At 31.8% G+C, this 18,113-nt stretch overlaps 1 long non-coding RNA gene across 1 annotated transcript in view; it reads left to right on the top strand.

Annotated features, from left to right (window-relative positions):
- Window positions 1-17,890, top strand: part of LOC104869983 — a 108,922-nt gene extending 91,032 nt beyond the window's left edge. The window contains exon 8 of the long non-coding RNA XR_782416.2: window positions 17,836-17,890. This is a non-coding gene — a long non-coding RNA (uncharacterized LOC104869983). The remainder of the gene's footprint in view (window positions 1-17,835) is intronic.
- The last annotated feature ends 223 nt before the right edge of the window (window positions 17,891-18,113 follow it).

Here is an 18,113-nt window from a genome sequence, read left to right as displayed (position 1 = left end):
CACATGTATTTCATCCCAGATTCTCCTGAGAATTCTAGTGGCATGAATCTTAGCTAATCTGTTTTATTCAGAGGTTGAGATTACACTTTATGACAAGAGATAGTTTGCTACTTGGAACCAAGTGGTAACCAAAATTATTCTCTTATCTTCCTACAGAGACATAGAGATACAGCTAATTATTTTTCTCAAATAATACATTTCAAAGAGATAGTCACCAGGCTCTTAAGAAAGTTGTTTCTAACTCTTAAAACTGGCATGAAGAACATTTACCTTTTATTAAAATGCAAGTAAATTTCAAAGTGATGGGGAGAATTTACATGAAATTAAAGACTAAGAAAAGGATATTTTGATACAGGGTGTTTCCTCTCATTATTAAGAGGGAGACGTTTTTCTTCTTTTCTCTATTTGTATTCATTGACTGTCATGGTAACATTGCTGTAGCTATAGCTGTCATACTCAAGAGGAAAGGCTGAATGACAGGAAATTCTAATATTTTCTGTTTTACAAACACTTCTGATAAGAATTCTATTTTCAATGATTAACTAATGACTGTTTAATGGGAAAGTAATCAATGAGATAGAAATGCCCTTCTGTACCTCCAAAATCTTCTAGTTTAAAGTTCTACTTGTGAACATCCAAACATATACATATATGTACATGTACATACAAATATATGTGTGTGTGTGTGTATATATGTGTTATATATAACAGATAATTTTTTAAAAAATAGAACAAAAAAAAGCGTATTGCAATTCAGTGCAGACAATGTTATCTAACAGAATATCTTGACCTATTACAATTATCTTACATATTGTATATGTCCTTTGACCTATTAGTTTGATGATTAACCTCATAAGTTCTTATAAGATAAATAAATGATTCTGATGCTGGAAAAATAAAAGGGAAGTGAAGGGAAAGGGAAAATAATGGAAATGTATTGCATTCACATAACAATTCCCAATAGTAAATGCAATCATTACGTACTGCAAATAAGTACTAATAAAAGTAAAAAAAAGAGAATTAGAAAAACAAATTTAGAGGATGACAATGTAATACTCCTAAATGACATTTACAATTTTTCACCTCTCAAAGAAGGGCCAAAGTGGCTAGGGATTTGGCTCAGTGGTTTCACTGCCTGCATCGCAAGTGCAAGGGCCCGAGTTCAATCCCTGGTACCAAAAAAAAGAAAGAAAGAAGAAAAAAAGGGCAAAAGGCAGAGTATCTAAATTTGTCAAATGGTCAGCAATTTCTTCTAAAGTAAAAAGTTTCTTATATGCTTATATAACTTTGTGCTAGTTAGAATGATCTGTTCAGGGAAACACTGATTTATGTGTTACTGAATTTTAAATCCTTAAGAAACAGCGGTTTCACGATCCAAGAATAACTTTAGATATCTCATTTCTCTGACTAGACCTTAAGGGTAATTGGACCCATAAAATAGAAGCACTTAATTTATATGAAACAGTTTTAGGCACCATTTAGGATCAGACTTGATTTTTAATGAACTAGGTGCTGGGAATAACACGGAGAGGGGCAGAATATTAAAGAAGCATTTAGCAAAAAGTGAATGAACACAGAGGTCTAACAACAGCTAAGAGAATAACTTTGTTGTACTCATCTCTTCCTCCTCTACTGGGAGGGAGTTTCTGTTCCTGAGATACACCAGCCTTATTTCTGCCTTCGGGGGTGTACATATCACATAATTGAATGCGGAGGTCCTTACCTGCATCACTTGAGTCTTTGCTCAGTGTTAGCTTGTTCACAATGGCTGGCCACCCACAACTATCTAAAGTAGATTTTCCACTGTTCCACAATTGCTTGCCCTACATTTTCTTCAGGGCACCTACTATGACAGGATACAACTGCATTTAAAATGTTATGATTTGTCTTCTCAATTAATGTGTGGTTTGGCTGGTAATACAAATTTTGTGTATGCTATTCACAATGAGCCCAGAGAATATTGATTAGAATTGACCCTGGGAAATAAAAAGTACCCAAAGTCACAATTTTTTTTTTTTTTTTTTGGTACCAAAGATCCAACTCAGGACCTTGCTCTTCTGAGCGAGGCAGTGGCACCACTGAGCTAAATCCTCATTCCCTCTTAAGTCATAATTTTAAAGGAGATAAATATATTGAGTCTTGATAATGAGGAGGTACAATTTATAATTGGAAAGATAACTGGAAAAATGTCAATATTCTACTTTTGTTCACAAGTGAAAACTGGCTATTTAAAAACAACTTCCAATACCTTTTTTAGAGTATTCAATTTAATTGAAATTTGGGGACAATCTGATGGTCTTTGTTAATCCACTGAAAGAGTGATGCATTGCTATCATGAGTACAATCTTTGGGATAAGAAGAAAAGGTGTAAAGTCACTGAATCATCTCTAAAAATTTACAATATTAATATTGAGCATATATGATGGTATAATCATAATTACGTTGAATAGTATAGACCATATTTCATTTTCAAAATTTATTAGATAGTGAGTTGATATTCGTCTATTTCCTTTTACTTAAAATTATGTTATCTTTGTCTCAACATTTAGTTTAATGTCAGACAATGTGTATTCAAGAAGTATCTGTCACTAGAGTGAGTGAATGCATGAGCAAACAGTTGTTTATTATGAAAAGCCAATCTTAGTGTTTGAAAAAGGACAAAACAAAACTGGAATATGATGCAAAAGGGTATTAGACATTAGATTGTGAGAATCTAAACGAAGTAACACGAAAATTAAAGTTGGGTGTTTGACGTGTCTCTTAGGAATCCAAGTGATAGGTTGTAACCCAGGAAGATTCCAGTTCAAGCCTGGAAAACTGAATGAGATGTTTACTCAAAGTAACATAATAAGTAGAGCTTGAGCTGTAGCTTAGTAGTAAAGCATCCCTCTAAAAACAAAACAAAACAAAACAAAACACCCAAAAAAACAAGTAAACCAAAATCAAGCCAAAAGAAAAAAGAAAAACAAACAGTTTGAATTGTGAAGAAAGGCATGGCCTGAGAATATTTTTAGTGTCATTGATTAAACGTGTTTTATTAGACTGATCAGTTCTGTCAAGAAGTATTTTATTATCAACTTCTAAGAGTCAAGTGCTCTATAGTCTGGATGTGGAGAACCAATCAAAAAGCTTCTTTGGCAGTTCTGTTTTTAGATTATTGTGTTGTGATAGAATGTACAGATACACTCAAACTGCAGTGTTTTTGACCAAACAAATGTAGCTTAGTCCAAAACATATTCACTTTTTACTTATTCATAATTTTAACAAAAATGGGAAACTAGGTAATCCTTAGCATTCTTTGGATTTTACATATCAATGTACAAATTTTAATCCACATATTTCCCCTGAAAATTAATAAGGAACTGTAAAGAGAGAGCAAGTGAGCTCGTGAGTGGGGCTATTGAGAGGTAGCTGGATCATGGGTGTGAGATGCTGGATTAGCCCAAAGATTTGATTTAGCATGGTTGGGGATGATGAAATTACTGAAGTGGGAGGCCCCAACCTGGGTGTGGGTGGTTCAAACTAGCAGTCCCATAGCCTGGATACAATAGAAAATGAGAGAAGGAAGGCAGGCTCATTGCTTTTTGCCTGCCGTAGCATGGTCAGTCTCTCCTCTGTCATTCTGCTCTGGTTTGGAGCCAGCCAGCCGATGACGGACTGAAACCTTTACAGACTGTGAGCTAAAATAAGCCTTTTCCCTTTTAACTCGTAGGTGTCTGGTACATTGTACCAGCAACAAAAAGGAACTAAGACATAGGCATAAAAGAAGTGAAATTGAAATCTTTTTATTGGAAATTAGATTATTGAATTTCTAGTAATGTTTCTTAGGAAAAATTTCAGAAAAATGAAAATGCATGATAGGGGCCTCTATATCAGTGTTCTGGGTGTAATTTAGGGTGGGTAATTATATTTTTTGAAGCCACATTTTGGGGATGCAACAAATCAGAAGGCACTCTTGGGAATAATATGATGGTCTTTGCTCATTCTCTGACCCAGTGAACCATTGCTCTATTGAACACAATCTTGTGGGATCCCTGATTAAATAAATTAAATTAATTTAAAAAGCTGCTACAGTTAGGCCTTTATTATTCAAGGCATTTCCTTTTTCATGTTTTCTGTTAGTGCTTGGATATCTTTTATAAATGTATAGCACTATGTGATATTGAAACATTAAACTTCCCTTTGGGGACCAATAACATGATACATTAATATGTTATCCTGAGTTCTGCCACAATAAATTGTAGCCTCAGTAATGAGAGTATATATAGATCTGAGTAATACCAGTAGCTTCAGGAAAAGCAACAGTATGCATGATAGATTCTGTCATATCCAATGCATTTGAATATCTACTAAAATATAAACACAGAAAATATAAAATTTAAGCATAATATTCTTTATCTTTCTTTTGCTATTAAAATACTTAAAACATTCAAATATCAACATTTTGACAATTGTGATCTTCTTTTAATCATTGAGATTTTCAGTAGAATCATCAAGGATACAAACTGAATAATGTAATCTCTACTATATATTAAACATTTATTATTTACTGGACTTCTCCCTTTATATTTCTAATGTGTCAATTAGCCCTGACAAAAGGACCATGATATTTGTCAAAGAATTTCCTGGTAAGCTATGTGGTATATTGGTTATGTATTTCAAGACAGTTGGCTTTAAATTACCATTCTGCATAACTGATTTATGAATCCAAAATTTCAGCTTTGTGTTTGTCTTTTACCAGAGCCTCCAAGTGATTAAGTATACATGCAACTGATAAAACAATATCATTTCATCACTGTGTTTGTGTCTGAGTAAACAGGGATTAATCCTATTTACTGATTGACCTCCAGTAGCTCTCAGAGTCAGGAGATAAGCTTCTTAGTGTGTGATTAGATTGTACTGTGATAGGTGATCACAGAAGCATAGCTAGAGCGCTGGATCAGCAACAAGTGATTCATGCCTAACTTTCTGTAGCAAGACAGACTTGATCTAAAGCCTACAGGAACACATCATGTCCACACATCTGTCAACCACAATGAATATGAAGAAGTTGCAGTTGGTAAAGTCCTACTACCCACTTTGGCCTTATCACCCACTCCCAGTTACTGAAAATCTTGTTTGATAGCAGTTCCCAACTGCTGTGTCTCTGGAGATTTATTCTATGATCCAAAGCTACATATTTGCCTCCTAGAGCTGTTCCAAATCTCACCTCTGAAAGCTGACCAATTAGCCAATGATTGAGGTGCACATTTCTTGCCTCTGGTTTTACTATGGAAGTGTATCTGTGGTGCAGTTTTGCCCATAGCTTCCAAGTGGCTTAAACCAATTAGACCTCAGATGAAAGCTCGTTCTTTTTTAGCTTTCTTTTCTTATTTTATGCCACTTCATTTACTATCCTTCTAATAATACTCATTTATACTATTTGTTTTGTTTTTGTTTTTTGGTACCGGGAATAGAACTTGGGTCCTTGCACTTGCAAGGCAGGTGGCGGAACCACTGAGCTAAGTACCCGGCCCACATTTACACTATTTGAACCAAAATTTCCATCTTAGTTTCCACTTATAGGTAAATAAATGGAAGACAAATGGTATTACATCAGTGGAAGACAAATGAGAAGGCTGAATGGAGTCAGGCAATTACAGTTACAAATTTAGGGATTCCTAAAACATAATGCATATGTAATGTGTGTGTGTGTGTGTGTTCACCAGAACTTTGAAAGCAAGGTCCTTACTTTCTTCAACTTTCTATTGTCTTTTATTTTATTCAATCAGTGTTAAATTGATCTAATCTTATTCAAATTTCCCACGTTTAGAAGTACATATTTCATATAATAGAGATTACTAAGATCTATTTGAAAAATGAACAAAGATACATGATTCTGAATATCTGAATACTGTTACACAGTTCTACTTATTTATAAATGTTTGTACAAATAGTTTACCTAAACACTTTTATCACATGATTTTGATATATTTCACAACATTCAAAGATAACTGTTGTGACAAATAATCATGCTATTTGTACATATCATTATTTAAATAGAAACAGTAATTTTTCAATTACAACAAATCCACCTCAAATTCATTTAAGCAAAAAAAGAAATACTATTTTCTTATGTCAGAAATTATAACAAATTCAGTTCTGCATTTATTGAGGTCTTAATTCATTAAAGAAAGAATCCTTTCTTTCTCCTCTGCCCATGGAGACTTTTGTAAAAATACCAAGTAGTGGTGAAATTTCTTCAGCCTCAATCCTGTATCCTATGCAGCATAAAGCTAGCAAAACAAGAGAGATTTTATTTCAGTTATTAATCATGTACTTCTCATGATTATTTTGCTTACAAAGTGGGCAACACATTTATTCTTGAACTATTCATGAACAACTTTATTAGGACTGAATCACCTGAACTTTTACTGGTAAGATTTCCGTGGCTGAAAGGATTTGGTTTTTGGCTTGGTAGGATGTGAACTAGGGTCAGAGATACTCCTTATTTTCATGGGTTCAAGGAATAAGCAGAAGGGATATTTCCTCAAAGGAACTGAGGACACTGGAGGGACCAAAACTGAAAATTTCTCCCATGGAATCATATTTATGGTGAATATTTTGTCTCAGTGATGGGAAAGTAGCTAATGCACAGGTCATATTCCTTCCAATTACACAACTTTGCCATTGCACTGTGAAATAACTTAGAAATTATGCATCATTGAGAATGTCTGTCTATATGCTACAAAACCTTACTTAAAATAAGCAGAAACGGTCACACTATAAGTTCAGATATTAGGTAAGCCAAAGAAGGAGGCTCTCGCTTTGGAAGACTGCCTGCGCAACTTAGTGAGATATCAAAAAAAAAAAAAAAAGAAAAAAAAAAAAAAAAAAAAAAAAAAAGAAAAGAAAAGAAAACAGCAACAACAACAACAACAGAAACCAAAGCAGCTAAGGATTAGACTCAGCAATTGAATAATTGTTTAACACAGTCAAGGCCATGGGTTCAATACTCAGTATCACAAAAACAAACAAGCAACAACAAGACTACAAAAGCAAGCTAGATTTGGTCCATAGATCTTGGAATTTTATAGATACACGGATGTTTCATTTTGTGTTAGGTTATAATCTAATACTACGCTACTCAAATTTTGTTCAAATTTTCCAGCTTTGGTGATGGGCAACACCATGACTAATTTATTTTTTCCTTTGAACTAGTTTTGGTAAATATATTTTTATTTTCTGTCCTTAAAATATTTTCCAGGTTCCTATTGTGTATTCTGTGTATCAGTTTAAGCCTAGCTAGTTCTCCCTTTTTTAAAAAGATTTTTGAGACAGGGGTCTTGCTATATAATCTAAGCAGGCCTTTACTTTATGGCAATCCTCCTGCCTCATCCTCCCTGAGTGCTGAGATTACAGGCATGTCCCACCATGCTTGGCTGACTTAGCCAGTTCTTTAAAATGACATGGAAATTTCCATGATATTATAAATAATGATTCAGTCTGCTTTACATGCTTATTAATGCTGGAGTATCATTGCTTCTATGCCTCATAGGAAAATATATTCATGACATTATTTATATGTACATACCTATAAATGTTTTATATATATCCTTTGTTTACATTTCCATTCATTATAATTTTATAATTCAAGTTTAAATAAAATGTCTTACTTCAAAAATGAGAACTTTTCCCATTATTATGTGTTCATCTTTCACACAGTTGAGTTATAAAAATATGAATTGTTCATATATTTTTTATAGTTTACATATGTAGAAATGGCATCCACTTTCATTGTTTGACCCTTTTTTTTCTGCTATGGTTTACTTACTTTTGAAGATTATAGAGTACTTTTCTTTAGATATTGAATATTTAGTTAATAGTTATTAGATTTTTCTTTCTTAAGACAGATAATGATTCATTTAGCAAAATACATGGCCAAAGAATTTTTTCAAACATACTTTTTCAAAGTTAATATTAAAATGGCACATAAAGATTTGTGTGAATTCTCTAAAAATGATAAAAGTTATATAAATACAATCATGCTGTTTTTTTCTAAAAGATAAGTAGTGATATTTTCAAATTTATAGTGTATGTAATTTTTAAAATTTGAAGTAAAATACATCTGTAATGTGTCATTTTATACACAACTATCTCTAATATTTCCATCTTTCTATATAACCTTAATTTTTCTTCTTTTAGGAAAGTTTAGCATGACTTAATGTAATAAAATAATATTCAAAGTTGTGTTCTTTATAGTGATTCAAAGCTTCATTGATAAAATTCATTTACATTATGCTTGACATTAATGTTATATTATTTCTTTTTAGGTGAATTGATCCTCCTAGGTAACCTGAATCTGTCAAAATGGATTTTGATAAAAATTAGGCTTAAGGATGTTATTTTTCCCTTTAAAATATTTTCAACAGATTATTTTAAAATAGTACACATTCTCTAGAGATAACTAATCACAGTAGGAATTTAAGGCATAATTATTCAAAGATCCATTATTAAAAAATAGTACTCCTTAGGTGGTTTCAAAATTCACTATATCAACACTTACCATTTGTGATTTGGAAATATCCATATATAGGGCTACTTTTATGAGTAACATGAAGTCAAATATAGATTTTATTTTAATTATGTATATCCATGTGCATGGTCAATTTTTCAAACTACAAAACATTTACATATTTTTAGGAATTAATGTGGGGAAATGATAAGCATTAGGAGATTTAAATTCTGAAATGTCCAATGATTTTTTACTATTAGATATATTTAAATCTGTTTTTTGCTTGTTTAATGCTTATGATTTTTTAAGTGTATCTCCTATTAGAGTCTCTCTTTATAGAATATTATCTGCTAATGAATGCAGAGGGAGAAATCTAATTAACTAAAATCATCATTTCGAAAATGCTAATGAAGCAATCATTTTAAGAGAAAATATGAATGAATGCTAAAATACTTAGGTCAAATATAGATGAGAAAATAGCTCTTTATTGCAGGCCAAAACTCACTCACAGATCATCTGCTGGTCACAATGGAAGAGCAATTTTACCAATCAATAATCATGTTTCAGTACCTGGAGGCACTAACAAAGTTAACTAACCATGAAACAACTAGATATTTTATTCCTCCTGTTTTTTGTATCATAATGTACAACAAATAGGAATTTCTATGTGTGAATAAGGAAGTTTAAAAACTATATAAACGGCAGAGGATATGCTAAACATTAATTGGACAGAATAGCTGAAATCAGAATGCCAACAATTTTGTAGGAAAAATGTCAAGCATTAATCAAATTAATGGCCTATAAAAACAATGAGAACGATGATTATAATTAAAAGAAATGTAAAAGACACAATCTCAAAAATCATTAAAAAATATGCTATGAACACATTTCCCTCCCTTATCCATACAGTTAATATATACCAGGCCTTGAATACATATATGGTATTGATAGAAGTAGATTCTTGCTTTTCTACTGAAAGGAATCCTATTACTGCATTTATATAGTAATAAAATAGAGTTAATATAGCACATGCTCTGGATAAACTTTATGGTAAGCAGGTTGTAAATTTTTACATTTTTCACCTTACAAATTTCTGAAATGTTCAGTAAAATATTATATGTAAAATTCCTAGCATTATGTCATATCTCATAGAGTAATTAATATAAATTTTGAGAAATTTCAATATTTCTGCTCAATAATTTACTTAGTTCACTTCTCTAAATTTTAATATTTGTTTTTATATAGGTACTGTTACAGTTGTCATGTTGAATATGATGCTTAAGAATCTTAAATCTTGTAAAATGCTTCAGAGTCCGATGTTTGATCTTTATAATATAGAAGGATTAATAAATTCATTCATTTTCTTTTTGCTTAGGCTCATGATAAATAAGAGAAATAGAAAGATTAAAAAGAAAAGACAAAGATAAAAAGAATAAAATCTAATGACTGGAAAGAAAAATGCTGATACACTAACAGAAAAAAAGAAGTTATAGAAAAAAATTTTACACAATTTTTACATCCATTATTGTTTACTTAAATGTGATATTGGTAGAAATTACTATATACAATTCCACTAAGGCATATTATATTCCAAATGCATGCATATGTAATTTGAGGTACTTATATCTATTACAAGTTATATTACTAACATGAAACCATTTAATTTTATTATAAAAACGCTTATCTATTGTAAGGAAGCAAGTTTTATTATTTGAATTATATATACACAGAGAAATGGGTCAAAACTTGACAGGGTGAGAAGAGGGAATTGCTGTTGAGAAAAATTTTGAATGCGGGCTCACATAGCTTTTGACACTAGAAAATTTCTCAATCTTCTTAGCTTGAATGCTGTTATTCTTTGAATTTTTTTAGAAGGAGTATTATAATCTGGAAGAATTTATTACTTTACAATTTATAAATCATTGCAGTTACTGATATAATTGTGGGGGTTGGCTGGTAAGAGACAGAAGGTAAATTAAATTTCATTAAAGATTTAATTTATATTGACTGTTCTAAACCCTATTACATTAGAAAGGACGCTCATCAATTTTGTAAACTCAAGGATTGAGATAAAAGCTGCTAATATTAATTATCTTTTAAGAAGAAATTCAGTGGCTAATATCATAGTGCAGTTCCAGTTTGACACTGGTACACTAGTTTGCATACATTGGGTCATATATATATTTAGCAGTAAGAAAGGAAAAGGAGTAAAAAATGTTTAATCATAGAACGAAAAGTGAATGTCTTCCTCAGACATTTACAAAGTGTGAGACAAAAGCAAGTTTAAAATGTTTAATTCTAAGTATTATCTTCAAATTGTTGAATGCAATATATGAAAGGAAGTACAAAATGACTGCTATTATAGAGAAATCACGACTATTTTCCTTGTTGAAAAGCGGCTAAAATTTAATTAGATATGTTTTTCTTGATTTATTACAGAATAGAGGTACATAAAATGAGTAACACTTACAAAAAAAACTTAGCCATGAACAACGCCCTTTTAGATATCTGTACAAAACACTGAGTAAATATTGAGCATCTTTTTCCTCTGAGACCATAAAAATGCACAGCTGAATATTTTTTATTACAAGAAGTACAAAAAATGCAATTCATTTTTCACCTTTTTCTTTATCTTTCTTTCTTTCCTTCTTTCCTTCTTTCCTTCTTTCTTTCTTTCTTTCTTTCTTTCTTTGTTTCTTTCTTTCTTTCTTTCTTTCTTTCTTTCTTTCTTTCTTTCTTTGTTTCTTTGTTTCTTTCTTTCTTTCTTTCCTCCTTTCTTTCTTTCTTTCTTTCTTTCTTTCTTTCTTTCTTCTGATAGTGGTAAAATTAATGGATTTAAGTATGCAAAGAAACCATACTACATATTATATAATTTGGTGGAGGAGAGATTTGAAGTAGTGGTTACTAAAATATTACCACAATAGTTTCCAAAATGAAGTGACTTGCAGTTTCTTTTTGTCTATGCAGTCCCTACACCTAATGCCAAAACTATGCTGCACAGAAAAAAAAATATAGCATAAATTAACTTAATAGATTTCTACATTAATAAACTTTAATACCTTAGCAGTAGAGGAAATAGATTTGGCAAGTTGCTCAAGAATTGTGCATTGTCCTCTCAGGCATAGACACCAACACCAGTGGGTGTTTTATCCACAAAGCGAATAGACCCAAGGGAAAAAGTGTCAAGAGCAGGTAGCCATAAACCAAGACATCTGAAAATTCTTCATTGTATTTTATTTTTCAGTTATCCCTCCTAGACTAAAAGTAGCTTGTGTATCAGTGAGGAAATTTCAGTGTACAAAACAGACAAGGACTTGTACTCAAAGCCCACTGGGGCTCCTCCTTAAAAAACTATCCAATACATTGACTTTGAAGTTATCTATCACTGTTTATATCTAATAACTTCATTAATTTTAATGTAGTGCTCCCTGTAATACTACAAATTACATATCAAATCTCTATCTTGTAGATGAGGGAACTCAAGGTTAGAGATGTTAATTCATTTGCCCATGGTCATGTTGTTCACACATGGTAGAGTGGCACCATACAATAGAAAGGGCGAACAACTTTTAACTGTCTAAAACTACACCATCACCACCACTGTTATTTATCTTAATAATATTTTCCATTTTAAAATATATTTTAATTAATAAGAATACTGAATGTGAGATGTACTATTTGAAGAAAATTTTAGGTATCCAATGCATCATTTTAAACTATAGGTACCATGTTCTACAACAAAGTTCAAAATTTATTCTTCTTGATTTACTGAAATATTATGCCTATTAATAACTCCCCATTTCCTTTTTCTAGTCTCTGTTTAATATCATTGAAATATTTTATTCTATCAGTTTGACACTTTTTGATACCTATTATAAGTAAAAGCATGTGTTGTTTGTCTCTCTGCGTATGAATTCTATTTTAGCATGACTTTAAGATTCATTCATGCAATCTGTTTCAAAATATTCTTTTTAATCTCTATAGTATTCATGTATATGTATATATCAATATCAATCTATCTATCTATCAATCTATCTATATCACATGTTCTTTATTCATTCACACATAGATGGACATTTTCATTGATGCCAAATCTTGGCTATTGTAGGTGGTACTGCAGTGACCATAGAGGTGCTCACATCTCTTCAAGATTGTGATTTCAGTTGTTTTGAATAAATGTCCAGAAACAGGATTGCTGAATTATATCTTTGAACTGTCCACAATTAAAACTCATCCTAAAAGGACTTTAGGTTTAAGGCATACATAATCAAAAATTACAATGAATTTATAGATTATATTTGCTTATATATTACACAAAATAAACAGTAACACAGAAATATAGAGATATATTATATATATTGTATAGAGAGACATTTATGTAAACCTAGACATTAAATGTGATGATTATACAGAATATATGTTATATAGTATAACAAGTAGGTGATTCTTATAGCTTTCTATAGCAATATTTCTTTATCTAAGTTGCTCACAAAAGACTATTTCTGCGGTTCAATCTAATATATGCTCCCAAATATCATCTATTCAGAATTACGTTTTGGAAAATGATTGAGTCACGGAGGTGCTATACTTATGAGTAGGATAGTCTATTGTGAGTTCATAGCTGAAGGTACTATTAGGATAACAGACCCACTTGAGGCAAGAGGGTCACTGGACGTATGACCTAAAAGAGCACATTTTTGTCCTCAAATCCTCCTTTTTTTTTTTCCTTCCTGCTACTTGTTGAGTTCCTTTCCTCTACCATATTTTTTACCATGCCGTTTTTGCCTTGGAATCAGCTGACCATGCATGGACTGCACCCTTTGAAATTGAATGCTAAAATAATGTTCACCTTTAAATAATCTTTGGTATTTTGTTCCATTGTCTGAAAACTGATAATGTTTGTTAATGTTTCCATCACCTCTCATCTGCAATAATATTAATATATATGGGTGGTAATTCATATTGTAGTATGGAACATAATGCTCTGTTTTTCTTATTTTTTATGTGTGCATCAATTTATTTATTTTCCAACCTACCTGTCATCTAATTCACAGATGTTATTACGAACTACCAAATCTGTGTATGATGCTTATCTAGTGATTTTTTTAAATTTAAAAATATTGGTTTGATTTTTAGTTCTAATATTTTTATTTTGTTTTTTTATATTATCAGTTTCTTGCCTGTGCCCATAATAGCCAATATTTCTTAAAATTCACTGAACATATTTATAATAATGCTTTCATAATATTTTCAGTTAAATCAACATTAGGGTATCTTTTATTAATATTCTCCTATTGTATACTTTATATTTTGCTATTTCTTTTGTTGTATATTTATAAATTTATGATACACATTATAAATCCCACATTGGTGAAGGTTTGATTATATTGTACTCCTTTGAGGAATATTTCATATATTTTATTCATGGGTGATTAAATTTTTGACTGGTCATAATGACACTTGGAAAATTTTTGTTTATTGTTTGCTAGGACATGCCTAGAGAAGTTCTTATTCTGATATGCTCATTGTAGCAATATGGCCTTTTAGTCTCCACGGCTTCAAGGATCTTGTAGTGAAATTTCTAAGCACTAGACAGTAGCAACTCCAGATCTCCTGGGTCTATGGGAACCTTGGGATGCCCACTGAGCTCACAGTCAATTCTCCATTACTTAATTATCCCAAGCATCAAGGTATCTCAGTCTGTACAAAAGGAGCTCTATATCTGGCCAAATGCTCAGGGAGAGGGTTATACGAATTTCGGGTGTGCCTCCCTCTTGGTTTTCTTTCCAGAGCCGATTTGTAAATTTTTCCTACCTCTTCCTTCCCAAAGTCTGATAGATGGTTTTTCTTCCCACAGATAGAGCTGATTTCTGAAGGTTTCACTTCCCTGTGCTATCATATGAAATAGGACCTAAGGCAGAATGTCAGGGAATGTGAACTTCAGATTATGTGTCTCCCATTATAAAATGGATTAAAGACATGGACGGACTTTACGACGGAAAATAAATATTTTATAAATGAGTTGACTCTTACCTTTGTTTATGATGTATGTTTAGTCTGGATGCATTGCCCGAAGCTACATCAAATAAAACTATTAGACTGGGTTGGGGAAGAACCACTTAACAAATCTGTGGCTTCTTATTTTCTTAAAGGGTTCCATTTCACGTATCTTTTTGTGTGCTGCATTATCGGCTCTCAGGAAATCTTCATAACCTTTTTCTCCTTGAAAGTGTTTTATTATTACTCTGTTTTATAAACAGTAAAAGTTCTATGTCTACTCTTTGTTTGCAATGTATTTTGAAATATTCTCATATTGCTTGCTATGATTTTTACTGACCTAAAATAAATTACCTGAATTTCTTGAATGTGCTGATATGGTAAAAATATCTTTCTTTGATGAGACAGAATTGTTTCAGGCTTATGTGTTTTATTTCAATAACTACAGGCACAATATTTATATATTCAGTAATTAAATGGAGTTACCATAACATTCTAATCTATTATTTAAAAGCATCACAATTACTTTTGATTTACTTTGTGTTTTAGAGCAATTTTAGAACAATTTTATTGAAAAGTCTGAACTTTGGTTTAAACACAAAAACACAAAGTATTTAATTTTTCTCCAATCACCCATACTTTACTAAATATATATTTTCTTTCCTACTGTGTGGAAGATATTATCAATATTTTAGGAAAGTATCATACATTTCTAAATGATTTGGGTCATTTTTAAAAACTTCAATTAATTCAAATTTTGCGTTCTGATTTCTGTTCCATAGCACTGAGAAATGAGAGAAACGGGAAGTGTGGTCTGAGTTTTATTCCTTCTTCACTTCCTTCCTTAATTTGGAGAAGAGCGTGCATTAACTGTATCCAGGACCTTTCTCCTTTCTTCATTCTGAGTGTCTAATTATTAGAGTTCAGACATGGAAGGCAAGAAAAAAAAATTATGTGCATCTCTGTCACCTAAAAGGTTTCTTTCTGTCAATTGTGAGAATGTTTCTGATCTATTCTCTTAGTGCAGAAAACTAGAAATGCCAATTTTCTAACCAAGCATATATGAGTGATTTGGGCTTTCTTTAATAAATCCCTCACAGCCATCTTTACTTGATTTGCAGTCTCTGCCTAATTTCATCCCCCTACCTGCATCAGCTTCCATACTTAAATCCCAAATGAGACTCTACTTTGACACCTGAATGTGATATCAACAAGATTATAACCTAGGAAGTCACTGAAATCTAAGTGGAATAACTGAGCAAGAGTGCTTAGCATACAAAAGACTATAAATTAGATTACCTTCAAAATTTAAAAAGCAAGTTTTCCCACAATGGTTACAACTAAACATAAAATTGCTGTACAGGTCAGAAAATTAACACAAATTACTTGAATGTGAAAAGGAAATAATCACCATGAAAAGAAATCTATTTTCCTCTGAAACTTTGAATACAATTCTTTTTATTTTTTTGAATATGTTTATTGAGTTTATTGGTACATTGTTGGTACACAGCACAATTACATTCGTTATTGGGATCTTGTACCTCTACATGACAGGTCTTGATTCTCATTTTCCCCCTTGTCCCTGCCCTCCCTTCACCCCTTCCTCCCCTCCCCGCTTACAAACACTTTATTTCCATTTTTTCATTTAAAATAAAATGCTTCTGTTGTAACTTGTATTCACTCTTTAAAAGTTATCATGACCGTGATGAATTTTTTCTCAGTGATTATCTTCCATATTTGCTAAAACCCTTTACAGAAAGAAAATACAGCTGGAGCTCTTGTCTCCACATCCTTCCTTCTCCCTCTTATTATGTCAGTGGGGAAAGCAGCACACCTTCCTAACCGGTCAGATATACTCTATCTATGTTTTGGTGCTTAAGTCCATTATTAGTTTTCCGTGTAACTAAGTCATTATCTCTTTTGCTTTCCACAACGTATGTCATAGTGTGAAGGTAACTGTGAATCTTTCAATAACTTCTTCCTTTAAATGAGATTAATTAGCAATAGGAATCCATTTACAATTTTATATTGTTTTTTATTATAAGGAGGATTTACACAGAGAACCAATTAATATTGAAGATAATAGGAATGTGATATTGTTGTGTATGAATCATTGCCATTTAAAACCAAGAATACCTAGACAAAATTTTCCTTAGTTGGTGGTCTATTTATTTTCTAAATAGCATTTCTTTTGGAACTCTCTGGGCCTTCATTATATCAATTTATATCTTACATTCCTTCTCTAAACTTTTTTCCTGTCCTCTCATGCTTCTTTCCCTCCCTTCCCTTTCCTTCCTCCCTAATATAATCTAACGTTTTTAACCGTTGACTGGTCAGTGTCATCCATTCAGCCAAAGGAAGCGTTCCTTCCTGGAACTGTCTTAATGTTGTGATAAATCTTTCAATATATCCTTCCACATTTGCCCAATCACCATTGCCACTGGAGAATGACATACTGCCAATGTAACAATTTACTGAGCAGAAGCTATGTGAAGTCACTGGTGATAAAGAGAGTATCTTACAAGGGCCTGGATTTAGCTCAGTGAAAGAAAGCAGCTTACATAACTCTAACAAGAAATGTATCACATCCTACCAGCATGTTTCGTCAAGCATCTGTCTTTTAGCTTTTTTGCCCGAAAGATATACAATTTAGAATTTTTTCATAGCTTGTAAACCAAGTACAAAAGAAGACAGTCCACATATGAAATGAGAAAACAACACACTTTCTTATGTGTATATCGTTGACTATGTTGGAAACATCAGTCAGGAGAAGATATTTGCCATGCTTTTTCTATTTTCACTTAAATGTGGAAGCTGTTTTCACTCCTGAAAAATGATCTCTTCCTTTAAGAAATATTTTAAAGTATTTAGCAGAAAAATTATCTTTTTTGTTATTAAAGTAAAAAAGATTTTTTTACTTTTGTGATAGACAACCTGTTTTCTTGTGCTATGCAAATACATTTAATATGCAAAGGTATTCAGAGAGCCTGCTGGCAGGGCAGATTACCATAAATTAAGTAGATGAGAAAGAAGAAATACATTGATTTGAGGCTTGTGAAAATGCAATAGATTTATAGGAACTGAGCAATTTGATACTTATGCTTATATGTTCTCTGTGCCTTATAATTGTAAACAGTCTGTTGGCATCGCATAATAAGAATACATAATTATTCTTCTATTGTGATGATTTTTTGACGTTTCAATGGTGTGAAATTGTGTAGATACATTTTGCTTAATTTTATGGTAATAACAGAACAACTAACAACAAAAATATGATGGAATATTTTAATTTCTATGCAGTATGATGAATCACAAGCTAAACTGTTTATTTGTTCTATTCCTAGGTGAGAATTATAAGTCACAACTGCCTAAAATCAGTGAACTGAAAATGTATGAACAAGAAAATACAGAAAATATAATTACACTTCACTGTTTCAGGTAACAATATAATTCAAATGTAGAAAAGCCCTAGACAAGGGTTAAAAAGATCATATTCTATTAATATGTTTCATGAACTTTATACAGTAAACTATTTTTCCAAAGCTCAGTTCATTCAAGTATAAAATGAAAGTTGAGAGTATAACCTCAATATGCAACCATTTTCCTAAGAATGACTCTAATT

This window comes from Fukomys damarensis, unplaced genomic scaffold (genome assembly GCF_012274545.1).
Source record: "Fukomys damarensis isolate Sample0158 unplaced genomic scaffold, DMR_v1.0_HiC HiC_scaffold_6, whole genome shotgun sequence".
Lineage (NCBI taxonomy): Eukaryota > Metazoa > Chordata > Mammalia > Rodentia > Bathyergidae > Fukomys > Fukomys damarensis.
Note: the sequence above shows the minus strand (reverse complement) of the source record. Positions and strands in the feature narration are given on the sequence as shown.